Here is a 13,207-nt window from a genome sequence, read left to right on the forward strand (position 1 = left end):
TCTTTTGCCCCATAAACAACAAACCACATAATTTTTTTCTTTCCCTTTTTTTTTTTTTTTGCTTGATTCCACTTTCTGAATTTTGGGGGAAACTCTCATTTCTTGATATATCTCCCCACATACAGTGCTCACGGCCAGCCTTTGCTGCACCACTGCACCTACCTTCCTGACTCTTCTGCCCAATTACAGTAAGTCTCTCAAAGCCTACACTACTGGCTCCCTAGTCTAGACCATTGCACAGCCCATGCTTCATCTTCTAATAATAGTTTCTTCTTTTCTTACCCCAGTCTCAAAACTGGTCCTCCCATAGCTTCTGTAGCTGAACACACAGTCCCTCCTCCTCCCTTACTGTCTGAGGGCTGTTTCTTGCTATTCTTCCATTCTGAAAAAGGAAGTACAATGCTGTTTTAGGGACAGGAACTATGAAGCCTTATTTCCTTGATTCAACTTTCAGTGTTTGCACTTGTTAGCTAACTTTTAGTCCTGGCATCTTCACCTGTAAAATGGGGATAATGATACCCACTCTGTAGAGTTACACATGAGAATTGATTTAAAACATTTATAAAGGTCCCCAGAAAATTAGAATTTATGCCGTTAATATCTACAGTTCTCTTTCAAGATTCTGACATCAGAACTGTATTAATTTCCTGTTGTGTAAGCTTGTGTAACAAATTAACACAAGCTAAATGGATTAAAGTAACAACAAAAGATGCCTTAGTTCTGGAGATCAGAAGTCCTAAAAAGGTTTCACGGGGCAAAAATCAAGGTGTTATCCAGTTCCTTCTAGAGGCTGTAGAGGAACATCAATTTTCTTGCCTTTCCCAACTTTTAGAGCTACCTTCATTCCTTGACACACGACTCTTCCTTCCATCTTTAAAACCAACAGCATCTTTAAATCTTCCCTTGTCTCTGGTCCCGTCTTTCACCGGGACATTCAGTATTACATGGGACCTACACAGATAATCCATTAATCCATGATAATCTTCCCATTTCAAGGTCAAGTGGTTAGCAACCTCAATTCAGTCTGTATCCCTAATTTCTTTTGTCATATGACTCACCACTGTCATAGGTTTCAGGGATTAGAATACACCCTGTTTGGGAAGGCCACCATTCTGCTACTGCTATCTTTCCATCTCAAGAATCCGTCTTTATGCAGTTTCTTTGGGACAACCATCTGCATTTCTATGGTTGCAACTCTGAATTCCACAAAGAAGATTTTCCTTTTTGATTTCAGCTCAGCCCCAGTCTTTATTCAGGTCTTTTGCCCTAGCATATTTCAGGATGCCTTCTCCTGGTCCTGGCTGCATCCCACACAGTCAACTCTGCATATTCCCATAACCAGTGCAACTCCTAGTGATGCTCCTTCTATAAATGGCCCAGACTTCTCAATATTTATTGAAGAATGAGGAATCTTTCTGTCCACTTTGAGTTGAAATAAGTAAAAAAATGTTTGGTGGATACCTCCATCAGCTGAGCAGGAGAGATATTCCTTTAAACAGTGACGGTTAACATTTGCTAAGTGTGGCAACCATGAGAATATGTATCCCAGGCCTCTAACCACAGGAGCGTAACTGGCCAACATTTTCAGCTGCCGAGCTCTTAAGCCCATGGCCATGTTTGGGCTGAGGTTGTACTTCTTATTAGTTCTCACAAATGACTCAGCAAGGCAGGGGTGCTAAGGCAGACCAGTTCCTGGGAGTCTTAGAACTCATCTGACAGCTGGCCTTCGCTCTGGGACTCCCCTAGGACCTCCTTTAGTTGCAGGGCACCTCCTTAGACTCTAGGACCCCTCTACTAGCCTTCCATCCCTCTCTCCGTCACTCCAAGTCAGACCTGCCACTTAGTCTGATGGCTTTCCCGGGTGCTCCCAACTTCCTATGCATGTTCTTACCAGGTGTTTCCCTGATAAAACCATTGGTCTTGAACCCCACCTTGCATCTGCTTTTCATGGGTCTGGGCTAACATGCCCTGTTCTGAGCTAGGGGGTCAAAGGGCCAAGACCTGATGGTGAAGTTCAGCTCCTTAGATTCCTTGGATTCCAGGCAGACACAGAGAATTTGCAACAGCCAGTAAGGGAGTATTCAAACAATGCAAGCTCCCTGGCACCAGGAGGAGAAAGTGGGAGGAAAATGAGATGTTTTAGGAACAACAGAGGGATCCATGAGACAGGACTCCTGTGAGCTGATGTCATGCTTGACATAAGTTGGCAGTTAGTTGACTAGAGATTTTGGAGCCATTCAGCAGGAGCATGTGCATGAGAGAGGGGCTCTGCATACCCTGAACAATGGGGACAAATCCATGCCTCACTTCAGAGCATGTCTCTCTGAATGAATCTACCCTTGTCTACTCTGTGCACCATCCCCCTACCCCCTCCCTCTAGGAACTAACTGTGATGGGGAATGGATCTGATCACTCAGCTTCCAAACAGAGGAACAGTTGGTGAAAGTAGACCTGGGTTCATGTAAAGAGGGCTTTTGCTGTACACACCTCATAGCTTTGAGTCACATCTGCCAGAGACACGGGCTTCCAGCCATGGGTGGGAAGCTGGACTGGGCAGCCCGTAAGACTTTCCATACCAGAGATCTGAGTGATTCAGCAATCATGAGAGTGCCCTATTCCAGTAGATTCCAAATGTGGTGGATTATCTGAATCACCAGGGAAACCATTAAAAAACACTGCAATGTTCTAAATCAGGATCTCAGGGGAAGGGGAGTAAGAAACTGGTTTAAACTATAACAGATTCATTTCCCTTGCAATCCTATTGGCCAGAGTAGTCTGGACACCACACCTCTGTATTCAGCAACAACACCCCAGATTTTAGATACAGTTCACCGGAGTCTTCACATCGGAAATACTCTATGCTATCAGAAGTTTGTTTGTTTGCTTTAATGTGCTCAAGAACATATAGATCAGAATCTAATAGAAATGTGTTTACATTCTGGCTCTGCCACTTATCTCCTGAGTGAGCTTGAGTAAGATATTCAACTTCCCAGAACCTCATGACTTTTTGCTTTGTTTTGTTTTAGCTATAAAATAAAGATGGTATTTAATAGCACCTATTCCCTAGATTTATTGAAGTGATTCAATGGGCTAACACTATGATATATGATATTGAATATGATAGCTAACACTCATATTCAACTTGCTGTGTGCCAGTCACTGTTTCAAGCACTTTGTTAGTTCATGTATTCCTAACAACTCTCTGAATGAGGTGCAACTCGGATTCCCATTTTACAGATGAAAAAGCTGAGGTTAAATAACTTGCTAAAGGTTGCACAGCTAGTAAGAGGTAGAGCTGTAATTTAAACTGGGAAATTTATTGAGAATATTTTTGTGAGGACTCTGCTATAACACACACGTGTAAGCACCTTGCTCAGAGCTTAGAACATATATCTGCTTAATAACTATTAGCTAAAGTTATAATCACTGCTTTTACCCTGGGGCTTAGAGTGCAGTTGTCACAACTCTCCAGCATCTACAGTGTTCCCAATAGTTAACTTATGCCTCCAGAACATCTGTGTCTTTATTTCCCCTCCTCCTCTACATGCTCAGCCCTGTCGGGGTGATAGAAAGGCAGCATGCACAGACGTGTTGACTTACTGAGACCAGGAACATCACATTCCAAATCTATTTCTGTTGAATAAGGTCAGCAACTCATATTATTTGCTCTGTTTTTCCTAAGTGTTGGAGAGGAGTCCTTACAGAAGTAAAATGTAATAAGCCCTTTGATCCCAGTGTTGCTTGACTTCTGTAGGACACACTGGTGTCCAGGGAACTCTAGCATCTAGGATCTTTCAGAGCTTTGGAGAACCTTTTTTGGAATATAAAGGAGGGGAAGTTGAAATCCATCTCTATTACAGCAAAGAGAAGTTAGAGGATGATTCATCCTATTCTGCAGGGAAGGCAGAACTCAGAGATCTTGAAATAATCAAGACTTGGTAGTTTTGGAGGATAAAATAAAGTGCCATCAATTTTATAATCAGAAGGCTCCAACGAAGATGCTAAACGGTGTTTGGATGACACTGGATTCATTAGATGTTTCCCCAGCTTTCCTCTTCATTTCCCTTCCAGAAGAAATCTCGCACAGGCCCTCCAGAGATAAGTGTACAGATTTTGTAGAGTCAGCTCTGGGGTTAAAAATGATTTGTCACATCCTGTGTGTGAGATCTTGGGCAAGACCCTTATCATCTCTGAACTTCTGTCTCCTTTCTGAAGTGTGGACATTACTCTCAAACATATTATGGAGTTGCCTAGGACAAATGCAACAATGTATCAATACAAGTAGAGCCCGGGTTAGAGTCCAGCCACACACTCTGTAGATGTTCCTGATGTTCTCTTGATGATGTGTTTTTCTGTGGGCACATCTGAGCCTCTACGACACTGGGGGACCAGAGTGAATCCCAGAACTGACTTCCGCGGTGTTTGATGGCAAGCCTTTGCCATTTGATTCAAGGACAAGAGTGCTTTGTTGGAAACACCCACTCTCGCTTTCATTTTCTAATAGCTACCGTTTCCATCATAAATATATGAAGTCCATGGTCACAAAATCCCTTTATAGACTCTTTAGCCCAGCAGATCTCTCAGATTTTCAGTGCCCTCAGGGTCAAAAATACCTCAAAACGTTAGTGCTTTATCACAGCAAGCGTTTATTTCTTGCTCACGCATCTGAGGGTCATCTGGAATGTGGTTGACCTAAACTGCTGGGTTTAGTGCTAGACTGTGGTGGGGGGAAGACTCGGTTCTGTTCCCTGTGTCTCTCATTCTTCTGGTTAAAGGAGAAATGCAAGAGGCAAGCCCAGCCTTGGGACTGTATCTCAAGCCGTGCTTGCATCATAGCCAATTGCTCTTATCGGTCATAAGGTCACAAGGCTAAGTTCAGCTGTAAGACTTTGGGCCGTATGTCTTTCTACCATACCTGGAGCTCCAAATCCCCTAGTTCTTTTACATTTTAATTACTTAGTGCTTTCCATTTGTGTAGGGCAGACTAGGGGGTTTGGGTGCCTTAAGTCTATCAGAACATCACACAGACCACATAAGGTAATATTAGACCCCATCTTAGCTTGACAGAATTAGGACTTAGTAACTGGCTTTTCATGAACCAACAGCACCCAGGCAAGTGTCTGGTATAAAAATGGCCATCCAGTAAATGTCTTTTGAAAGAACCAACAAATGAGTCAGCCAGAAGCACTCCAGTCATCCTGCCTTCTTCCCAGATGCTGCCTCCCTTGCTCCCTCCACAGTGGCCATCACCCCCCTCGTGATTCAGCTTCTCAGTCTTTATTCACTCTTGGCTTCTTTTTCCCTTTGTCTTTTCTCCCTTAAACTCTCCCAACAGTAGGATTCTATTGAATTAATTAGCCATCTTTCAATCTGTTGGACAGAGATCTTAGGGCCTGCTGCCTCGTTTTGGCACAAAGTAGCCAACATTTAAGGGGGCTTCTTTTTTACACAGCTCTTCACTGTTTCAATCACAAAGAATGGTAAAGAACGAGCAGGGGATTCCGTGGCTGCATTTCTCAGCCGGGGTCTGCGGGATTCCACCGTCACACCGAGACAGACTTGAGGACTTTGTGTCACTTTGCCGCATCCCTCTTTGGGATGATGTCTAGTCCTGTGACTTGAAACGATAAGCGCTCTCCAGAGCACAGAGGTCTTCCTCCCTCTGAAGTGTTCGTCACAATCTGATGAGCCAATAGCCCTTCATCTCATCGTTTCCTGCCACTTGCTGCCAGCAGGGCGTCTCAACCAGCAGAGTGTTCCTGCCCAAACATGGCACTGCCCCACCCACTAAAGCAGAGCTATTTTTTGGTTTTTGTTTTTAATATCTTGTAGTGACAACCCTATTCCTTAAATCACTGAAGATTGATGGGAACCCAAGGCAGCTGGGCCAAAACTGTAGCAATAAAATTGCTGTGTGTGTGTGTTAGTGTGTGTTTTCTTTCAAATGTAAGGAACTATTTCTAGAGAAAGAAACAGGTTAGAGTCCTCCAAAGTAAGGAGAGTAGAAGGAATGGTGTTTTTCCCTGCAAGTCACTGGAGAACGGGAGATAGGGCTGGTGACCCTGACGCCAGGTAGAGAAGCTGGAGGCTGGATCTACAGAACTAGAAGAACATGGAAGCTTCTAGCAAAGCTGGAAATGTTCAGAAAGAGAGCAGATAATCAAGAGCAAATTCAAGATTAAAATTGGATACTTGCTCAGTACATTTCTGGGTTGCACAAGACAGGATATGCTCGGAGGTGAGAGGCGAAGACAGGAATGACCTCAGATAAGACCGTTACTGGGTGGACGATCAGCTCCTTGAGGCCTCCGCTGTCTCATTCCTCTTTTTATCTCTAGTGCTGCAGGCTCTGGGCAGTAGCACCTAAGCCAGCCTTGTGATCTTAGATAACAAACTGACTGATGAATGAATTAAATAGTGAAGCAGCTAAGTTATTTTGAAATTGAAATCTAGGATGAGCTTCACAATTACCCAGAAAACAGAGCTTTTAAAAAGGAATGAAATTGGGTCATGTTTAGAGATGTGGATGGACCTAGAATCTGTGATACAGAGTGAAGTAAGTCAGAAAGAGAAAAACAAATACCATATATTAACACATGTATGTGGGATCTAGAAAAATGGTGCAGAGAAACCTATTTGCAGTGCAGGAATAGAGAAGGAGATGGAGAGAATGGATCTGTGGACACGGGTTGGGGGTAACGCTGGGATGCGTTGGGAGATTGAGATTGACATATGTATGCTACCATGGGTAAAACAGATAGCTAATAGGAACCTGCTGCATAGCACAGGGGTGCAGCTCAGTGCTCTGTGGTGACCTAGAGGGCTGGGACTGGGGGGCTGGGAGGGAAGACCAAGAGGGAGCTGTTATATATATACATATGTGTCAGTAATGCCTAACACGGCTCCCAACAGGGATGAAGGACATATGGCTGATTCACTTTGTTGTACAGCAGAAGCCAACACAACCTTGTAAAGCAACTATACCCCCATTTAGAAAAATTCCAGGTAGATGAGAGAGAGGGAGAAAGAGAATGAAGAATGAATGGGTGAGGGAGCGAATGAATATTCAACCTATACCTGAAACTTAGCAGTGTAAGGAGTTGAAAAAAGAAAAGGCCTCAAGAAAGGCTAGGCTCCATCAGTCAGTAATGTCACAGACTTCTTTTTCTATTACACAGAGTATTCCGCAGCATTCATGTTATGATCAGAATACTGTGTCCTTTTTGTACTTAAACTAGCTCTCCTAGCTTAACCCATCTACTTAGAATTGATTCACTTTTATCCCCCTCCTGGCCAGTTTTCTCTCTAACCAAGCATTGTGATTTACATTTAGAATTTAGTTTAAAGCCCTAGTGTCTGAATGGAACTGCCCTTGTTAAAATCCCTGGGATCCAATTATATAAATTCTCTCCAAGCCCTAGGGGTTCTCTATCCAACAACTGTTGAGCAAATTTCTCTTCTTCACACCCCACCCCCATCACATCTTCCTTGACCAGCTCTTCTCAAGGGCCTTTTCCTGTCTCCAAGGATTTGAAGCCCAGCTCCTTTCTTGTCAGCCTGTGATCTCATTTCAGCCCATCCAGGGGAATATCCTTACTGCCCTCTTCCCCAGTGAATGTACACGGGATCGCATCATAATTTTTTCTTCCTCTGTATCCACATTCCTCCCCTCATACACAATTTCTCTTTCTCTCCTTCCCAGCTCCAATCCCTTGTGGCTGGAAGTTAAGAAGCCAACTGCCAATCACTGTCAAATGCAATCCAAACTTCACCTTTGGAATGGACAACATTTTGTTCTATAGAAAAGCAAGGGTTCCAGAAAAGACTTATAGACTTCATTTCCAGGAAGACGCATATTCCTTGTGCTTCCCTTGGAATGAGTCAGCATTGAGGAAGCAGGAATATGTTTCTGTGGTTCTCACTCCTTTCTGCCCATCACAGGATAGGATTCACCTGGGTTCCTCCTGCACTTTTTCAGGATTTCAAGTCACTTGCATGATATTAACAATAACAAAGGAAGCCAAGAAGTTCTCATGCCTTTTTAAAACTGAGACTCTTACAGATTTTGGCCCCAAGGCCAATACATCTGTTGGCTAAAATAAAAGATAACCTTTACTTCATTTGCGAGCACCCGTCAGTGGTCCTGCTTTGAGAACAATTCTGAAGCCATGTTGATCTCATTGGGAAAGAGGTCAGTAATGGCGCCTCCCACAGATAGGGCTGGAGGAAGCGGTGGGGCATTTCTGCCATGTCCATGCCATCCTCGGCTTGGGCTTGATACAGTCCAGAAGTGGGTGTGCCTGGTCTCTCATCTGGGGGAATCACCCCACCTTGCACCCTGGGCTTCTGAAGGTCTCCAGGGTGGTAACTGGCACACCATATCAAAACGTCTCTTTAATGTCTTCATCAGAGATTTAAACATAAGTCATAAATTTCTTTTTTTTCCAAGGGTGGGAGTTTAATTGTACTGGGAAGCTCCATTGCATTCTACCATTGTTCCTTCCCTCCCAGTTTCCCATTTTCTAAGCAAACTTTTTCACACAAATAGCAACATATTCATCAGTGGCTCACTATAGTCACCAGCCATCTGAAAAACTGACCACACACTCTTGTTAGCTATTACGTGGGTCATATTTAGCATAATTTGGGTTTTTACTACTGAGAGGCATTTAAGGCAAAAGTCACATATTTTCAAAAATCTGTATTTTAATATACTTTCCTCTCCATGCACCCCTTGTTAGGGGAAGAAGCAGTTTTGCTCTTGGTCGGTCAACATGATATTGGTTCATCTTCAATTCAAATTTCATCTCCTTACTTCAGGTACCACCTCCTGCAAGACTATGCTCCAGTCTGGCTTTTGTCTCTTTCCTGCTCCTCTCAAGTCTGTTTTTACACTTACAAAACTCCTAGTCCACTCCAGTCTCTCTTCCCATGGCCACCTCCAGGGCATAATTTATAAACATTCTTTCTGTGGTATGCAGGTGGCTGAAATGAGCTATCAAGGGACACAGCATCATCTGGGAGTGGGGGCTGAGGGGGATGGATGTGGAACATGGCACACAGCTACTCAAAGGACTGCTGATTCCAGCCATGACGTAACTGTCCATCAGTGGGGAGAATTAGACGCTTGAACACAGCCAGCCTCAGCCTTGACCTGGTAGAGGAAGAGGGAAGGAGAAATTTTAAATTTTAATTCTGCCAATTTAACAAACTCACTTTATATCATTATCTAGGATGTAAGTGGAGGGCTGTACAAATTTACTGGAGATTTTTAGCTTACCAAAAATGAATATAGTGTACGAGCTATACAAAAATATCAGAAAGGGATGAGGAAGCCAATTGTAGCTGAAGCATTTCATATAATAAAAGTACATTTTCATGAAAAGGGGCAGGAAAGGGGCCCTGGAGGATGGAAGAGGAACTCCAGTGGTGGGCTTCCTTAAGGTCATAATTTCTACAGTAGGAACTGATAAACTTCAGAATGTTATCAGGCAGGTGTTCATGCAACACAGAAGTATGTTCTTGTGTAGACTTTGTCACAAACTAGATGTGGATACATCACTTGTGGGTGGATACATCTCCTGTTTAAATTTCAGTGTCTTTGTGAAATGAGGAGCGTGGCTTGAAATTAGTAGTTTTCAAGCTTTATTGTACATGAGGATCACCTGGGATGCTTATTTGGAAAATAGACTTTTTTTAAAGACTCCATTCACTGGAGATTGTGGTACATGCAATTAGAGCTAAGTACCTATATGTGGGAAGAAAATCTTCAGGTTTGACTGTCATATAAGTGGGACTTTTTTCTGTACTTGGAGAGGTCTGTCACAGAACTAGTTGAGGGGTTAGAGGCGGGATGGGAGGTGGACCCTTAGAGATAGTGTAATGTTCTAAGAGGCCACAGTTCCCAGTATTCCAGAACTATAGCCCCATGTGTTGAAAAGTTCTACCTGAATGGTTGCATAATCAATAGTTTGGTCTGATTTAGCTAACCTACAAATACCTTTTTTAAAGCAACTGCTTAATTCAGTGTGAGGTGCAGAGGGGTTTATATATAGGGGGAAAAAAAAAGTTGTGCTGCACTGCAGGTCCTATTGTATAGGAGATGAACATTCACTTTGAAATAAAATAATAAGTAATTAACCCCATAATAAAAGTAAACAATAATGGGCAGGAATTCAGAAGACAGAAAATTTGTTCAGCCTTGGGTAACAACCAAATTATTAGTAGAAGTAAGGGCGCTAGTCAGGCATGACCTTGTACAAAGAAGAACTTGGACTCTGCGATTTAATGGCCTCTGGCTGACACCACTTTGTGTGTGCATCTTCCCCAAGAGTGGCAGAGTCTAGTGGCTTGAAGAGGGGTCTTCTTTGAACAGAACTTAGCATGGGCTGGGCCCACTTTTTCTTCTTTTTTCAAGTCTTCCCTGGCCCTGCTTTCTAATTCACACACTGGGTCTTAGCTAAGTTAATATAGTTGACTCAATAACTGTCTACAGCCTAGTCTTGGGATCTCTTTCCTGCTATTCACCTTGTAGGAGGACTCTTCTTTGTGGGCTAATTTTACATCTTATTCCCCAAGGGCAGTCTGTACCACACACCCCCCTACCCAACCCTGCCAAGTGCCTTGGGAATCTCTTACCAGAGCGCACTGGCAGTGCTTAAATCACTGTTTTTCAGATCAGGAGAGCATTTTACATCTTACAAATACTTACACTCATTACCCTGTCGCTACTGATTTAAATTGTTGCAGGTCTCAGTCAATGCTGGCTTTTGACTCGGCTGAAAAAAACAAAAAACAAAAAAATAGAGGGCCAAGGAGAGAGAGGCATGTAACTGACTCTGTGCACATTCTAGAAATTGATCTTAGACTTCCTTGCCATCCTTGTTGTCAAGCCAAAACCCATCATCATTGCGAAGCAGTGTTTAGGGTGAAGTCTAAGGACTTTTCCCACAAGAACTAATTTTAGATTAATAGAAAACAATTGCAGCTGAATCATCTTCAAAGGTATGTTGTGTTAGACCGTGGCTCATAGTTCAGAGGAAGCTACTTCTCAGCTCAGATTTAGTTGAGCGTTTCTTCTCACATGGGGGAAACGTCGGTATCGTTGTACTGTGAAACACAGAAAACAGGGCCTGGAAACAAAGACCAGCAGAACAGCCATCAACAGGCTCTAACAAGCCAGTTTTCCTGAAATGTCTGTAGGCAGGGTTCTGGTCAGAGGAGATCGCCTCAAGGGCAGCACTCGCTTAGCCCAGAGAGGGGCTGGCGAAGGATAAAGCCTGTCACCCCTCCCTCCAAGAAACCCTGAAGCCCTGGTTCTTTTTCTGACATGATATTCCTTTTCTGGAGCGGAAGTGCCTTCTGCAGAGCCAGCCCATTCCCTCCGGTGCGGGTCTCGGGGGAAGTGCAGCATCTGGCTCTGGCCTCCGTCTAATTACCCATCTGTTTGCGGGGAGGGAAAGGATGCTCGAGTCCCATCCCTTCCCCAGCATCTCCGGGTGCTGATGCGTGAAGACCACAGCAGCTGCACCTCGGAGTCCACCCTGTGGGCATCACACTAGCTGACTTAGCTGTTCTGTTCAGTTCTTGGTCAGGGCAGCCCGACTATCGAGACCACAGCTCTGACTCCCCCACGTGGCTCTGTACACAGTGTGTGCATTTGACTGACGCAGGTTCCTTCTTGCTCACTGAGTCAGTGCCCTGAGCTTCACTGGGGTGCCTGAGGCCCCCCTTACTTAGGGATGCTCAGATACCTCCTGTCCAGCTGTTTCTGTCAGCACCCGCAGAGGGGCCCTGCACTGTGCAGTCTTTAAATCCTCTTCCCAGCTTTTACTGAACTAATGATGCCTTTGTGTATTTCCCCTCACTCTGGAAGCCATGTTTGGAAAGAGCTTATATGCCAAACAAATTGCATTTAATAAATAAGCATTCATTCATTTTTCTACTTTTTGAAGATTAATCGAGGTCTGTGTCAGGGTCAAAAACTCTTGTTAATCTTTGACAAATGGAAGGACCAATCTAAATTCGATTCAAGCCCCAAACAAACATCTTTTAGCTAATTCAGATGACCTGGTTATGGAAGAGTTTGTAGTTTAGTTCAGTGTTTTGATATATTGAACCATTTCAGACCACCATTAGCATCTAAACCAAGTGGTTAATAGAATACTTCAGAAGTAGAAACACATGAGTTTAGGTTCCACTTGGCTACAGCTTCCTTGCATGACCTTGGACAAGTTTCTGAACTGAATGTATCTCAGTTTCTTCATGGGTAAAATTGGGATAATTATACTACTGATTCAATAGAATTATCATGAAGATCAAATCACATCATGTTCACAGAGTACTCTAGAGAGGTGTGAGACAAGAAATCAGTAAATGTTAGCTGCTCCTAAGTTTATTTTCATAATTTTTATCAACACCATCAATTATTATCAAAAAACCAAGATGTCTGAGAATGGAGATCCCAGATCAGGAACCCCTCTCTCTGTTCTTAGGCAAATACTTGTCCAACTCAACGCTAGCTGGAACTCCTAGAGATTCCCACTGTATCTATGCTCCCTTTTCCAGTGAAAAAGTGAAACTTGCTCAGTTGTGTCTGAGGCTTTGCAACGCCATGGACTATATAGTCCATGGAATTCTCCAGGCCAGAATAGTGGAGTGGGTATCCTTTTCCTTCTCCAAGGATCTTCCCAACCCAATGACCAAACCCAGGTCTCCCACATTGCAGGTGGATTCTTTACCAGCTGAGCCATAAGGGAAGCCCCCCTATTCCAAGAGTAGTAGCAATTTTAGCCAGGGACATGATCACCCAGCTAACGACTAACTTTTCCAGTCACCTTTGCCAGGTATGGCTATACATCCAGGTGATGGCCACTGAGACATGAACACACATGTATGCATGTCAGGTAATGCCCTTAGAAGGAAAGAAACATGTTCTTCCTCCCTCTTTTCCCTCTGCTCTCCAGCCGGAAGGCAGAACTAGTAGTAAGTTATCTTCAGTTAAGCCAGCAAGGGCACATGCTGGAGATTGCAACGGGTAACAAGATGGACCCCCAACACCCAGCAGGCCACTATTCCAATTCTGGACCACCAGCCCAGACTGTGATACGAGGGAGAAAGTCACTTCTTTGTTGCTTTAAACCACTGAATCTTCTGGTCTCCTATTACAATACAACAGTGTGCCCTAAAAACACACCTGTTTTCAAAA

At 43.7% G+C, this 13,207-nt stretch overlaps 1 protein-coding gene across 1 annotated transcript in view; it reads left to right on the forward strand.

Annotated features, from left to right (window-relative positions):
- CDH13 (cadherin 13) overlaps positions 1 to 13,207 on the forward strand; it is a 1,019,154-nt gene that overhangs the window by 329,482 nt on the left and 676,465 nt on the right. The gene's annotated exons all lie outside the window — the stretch shown is intronic.

This window comes from Bos javanicus, chromosome 18 (assembly GCF_032452875.1).
Source record: "Bos javanicus breed banteng chromosome 18, ARS-OSU_banteng_1.0, whole genome shotgun sequence".
Lineage (NCBI taxonomy): Eukaryota > Metazoa > Chordata > Mammalia > Artiodactyla > Bovidae > Bos > Bos javanicus.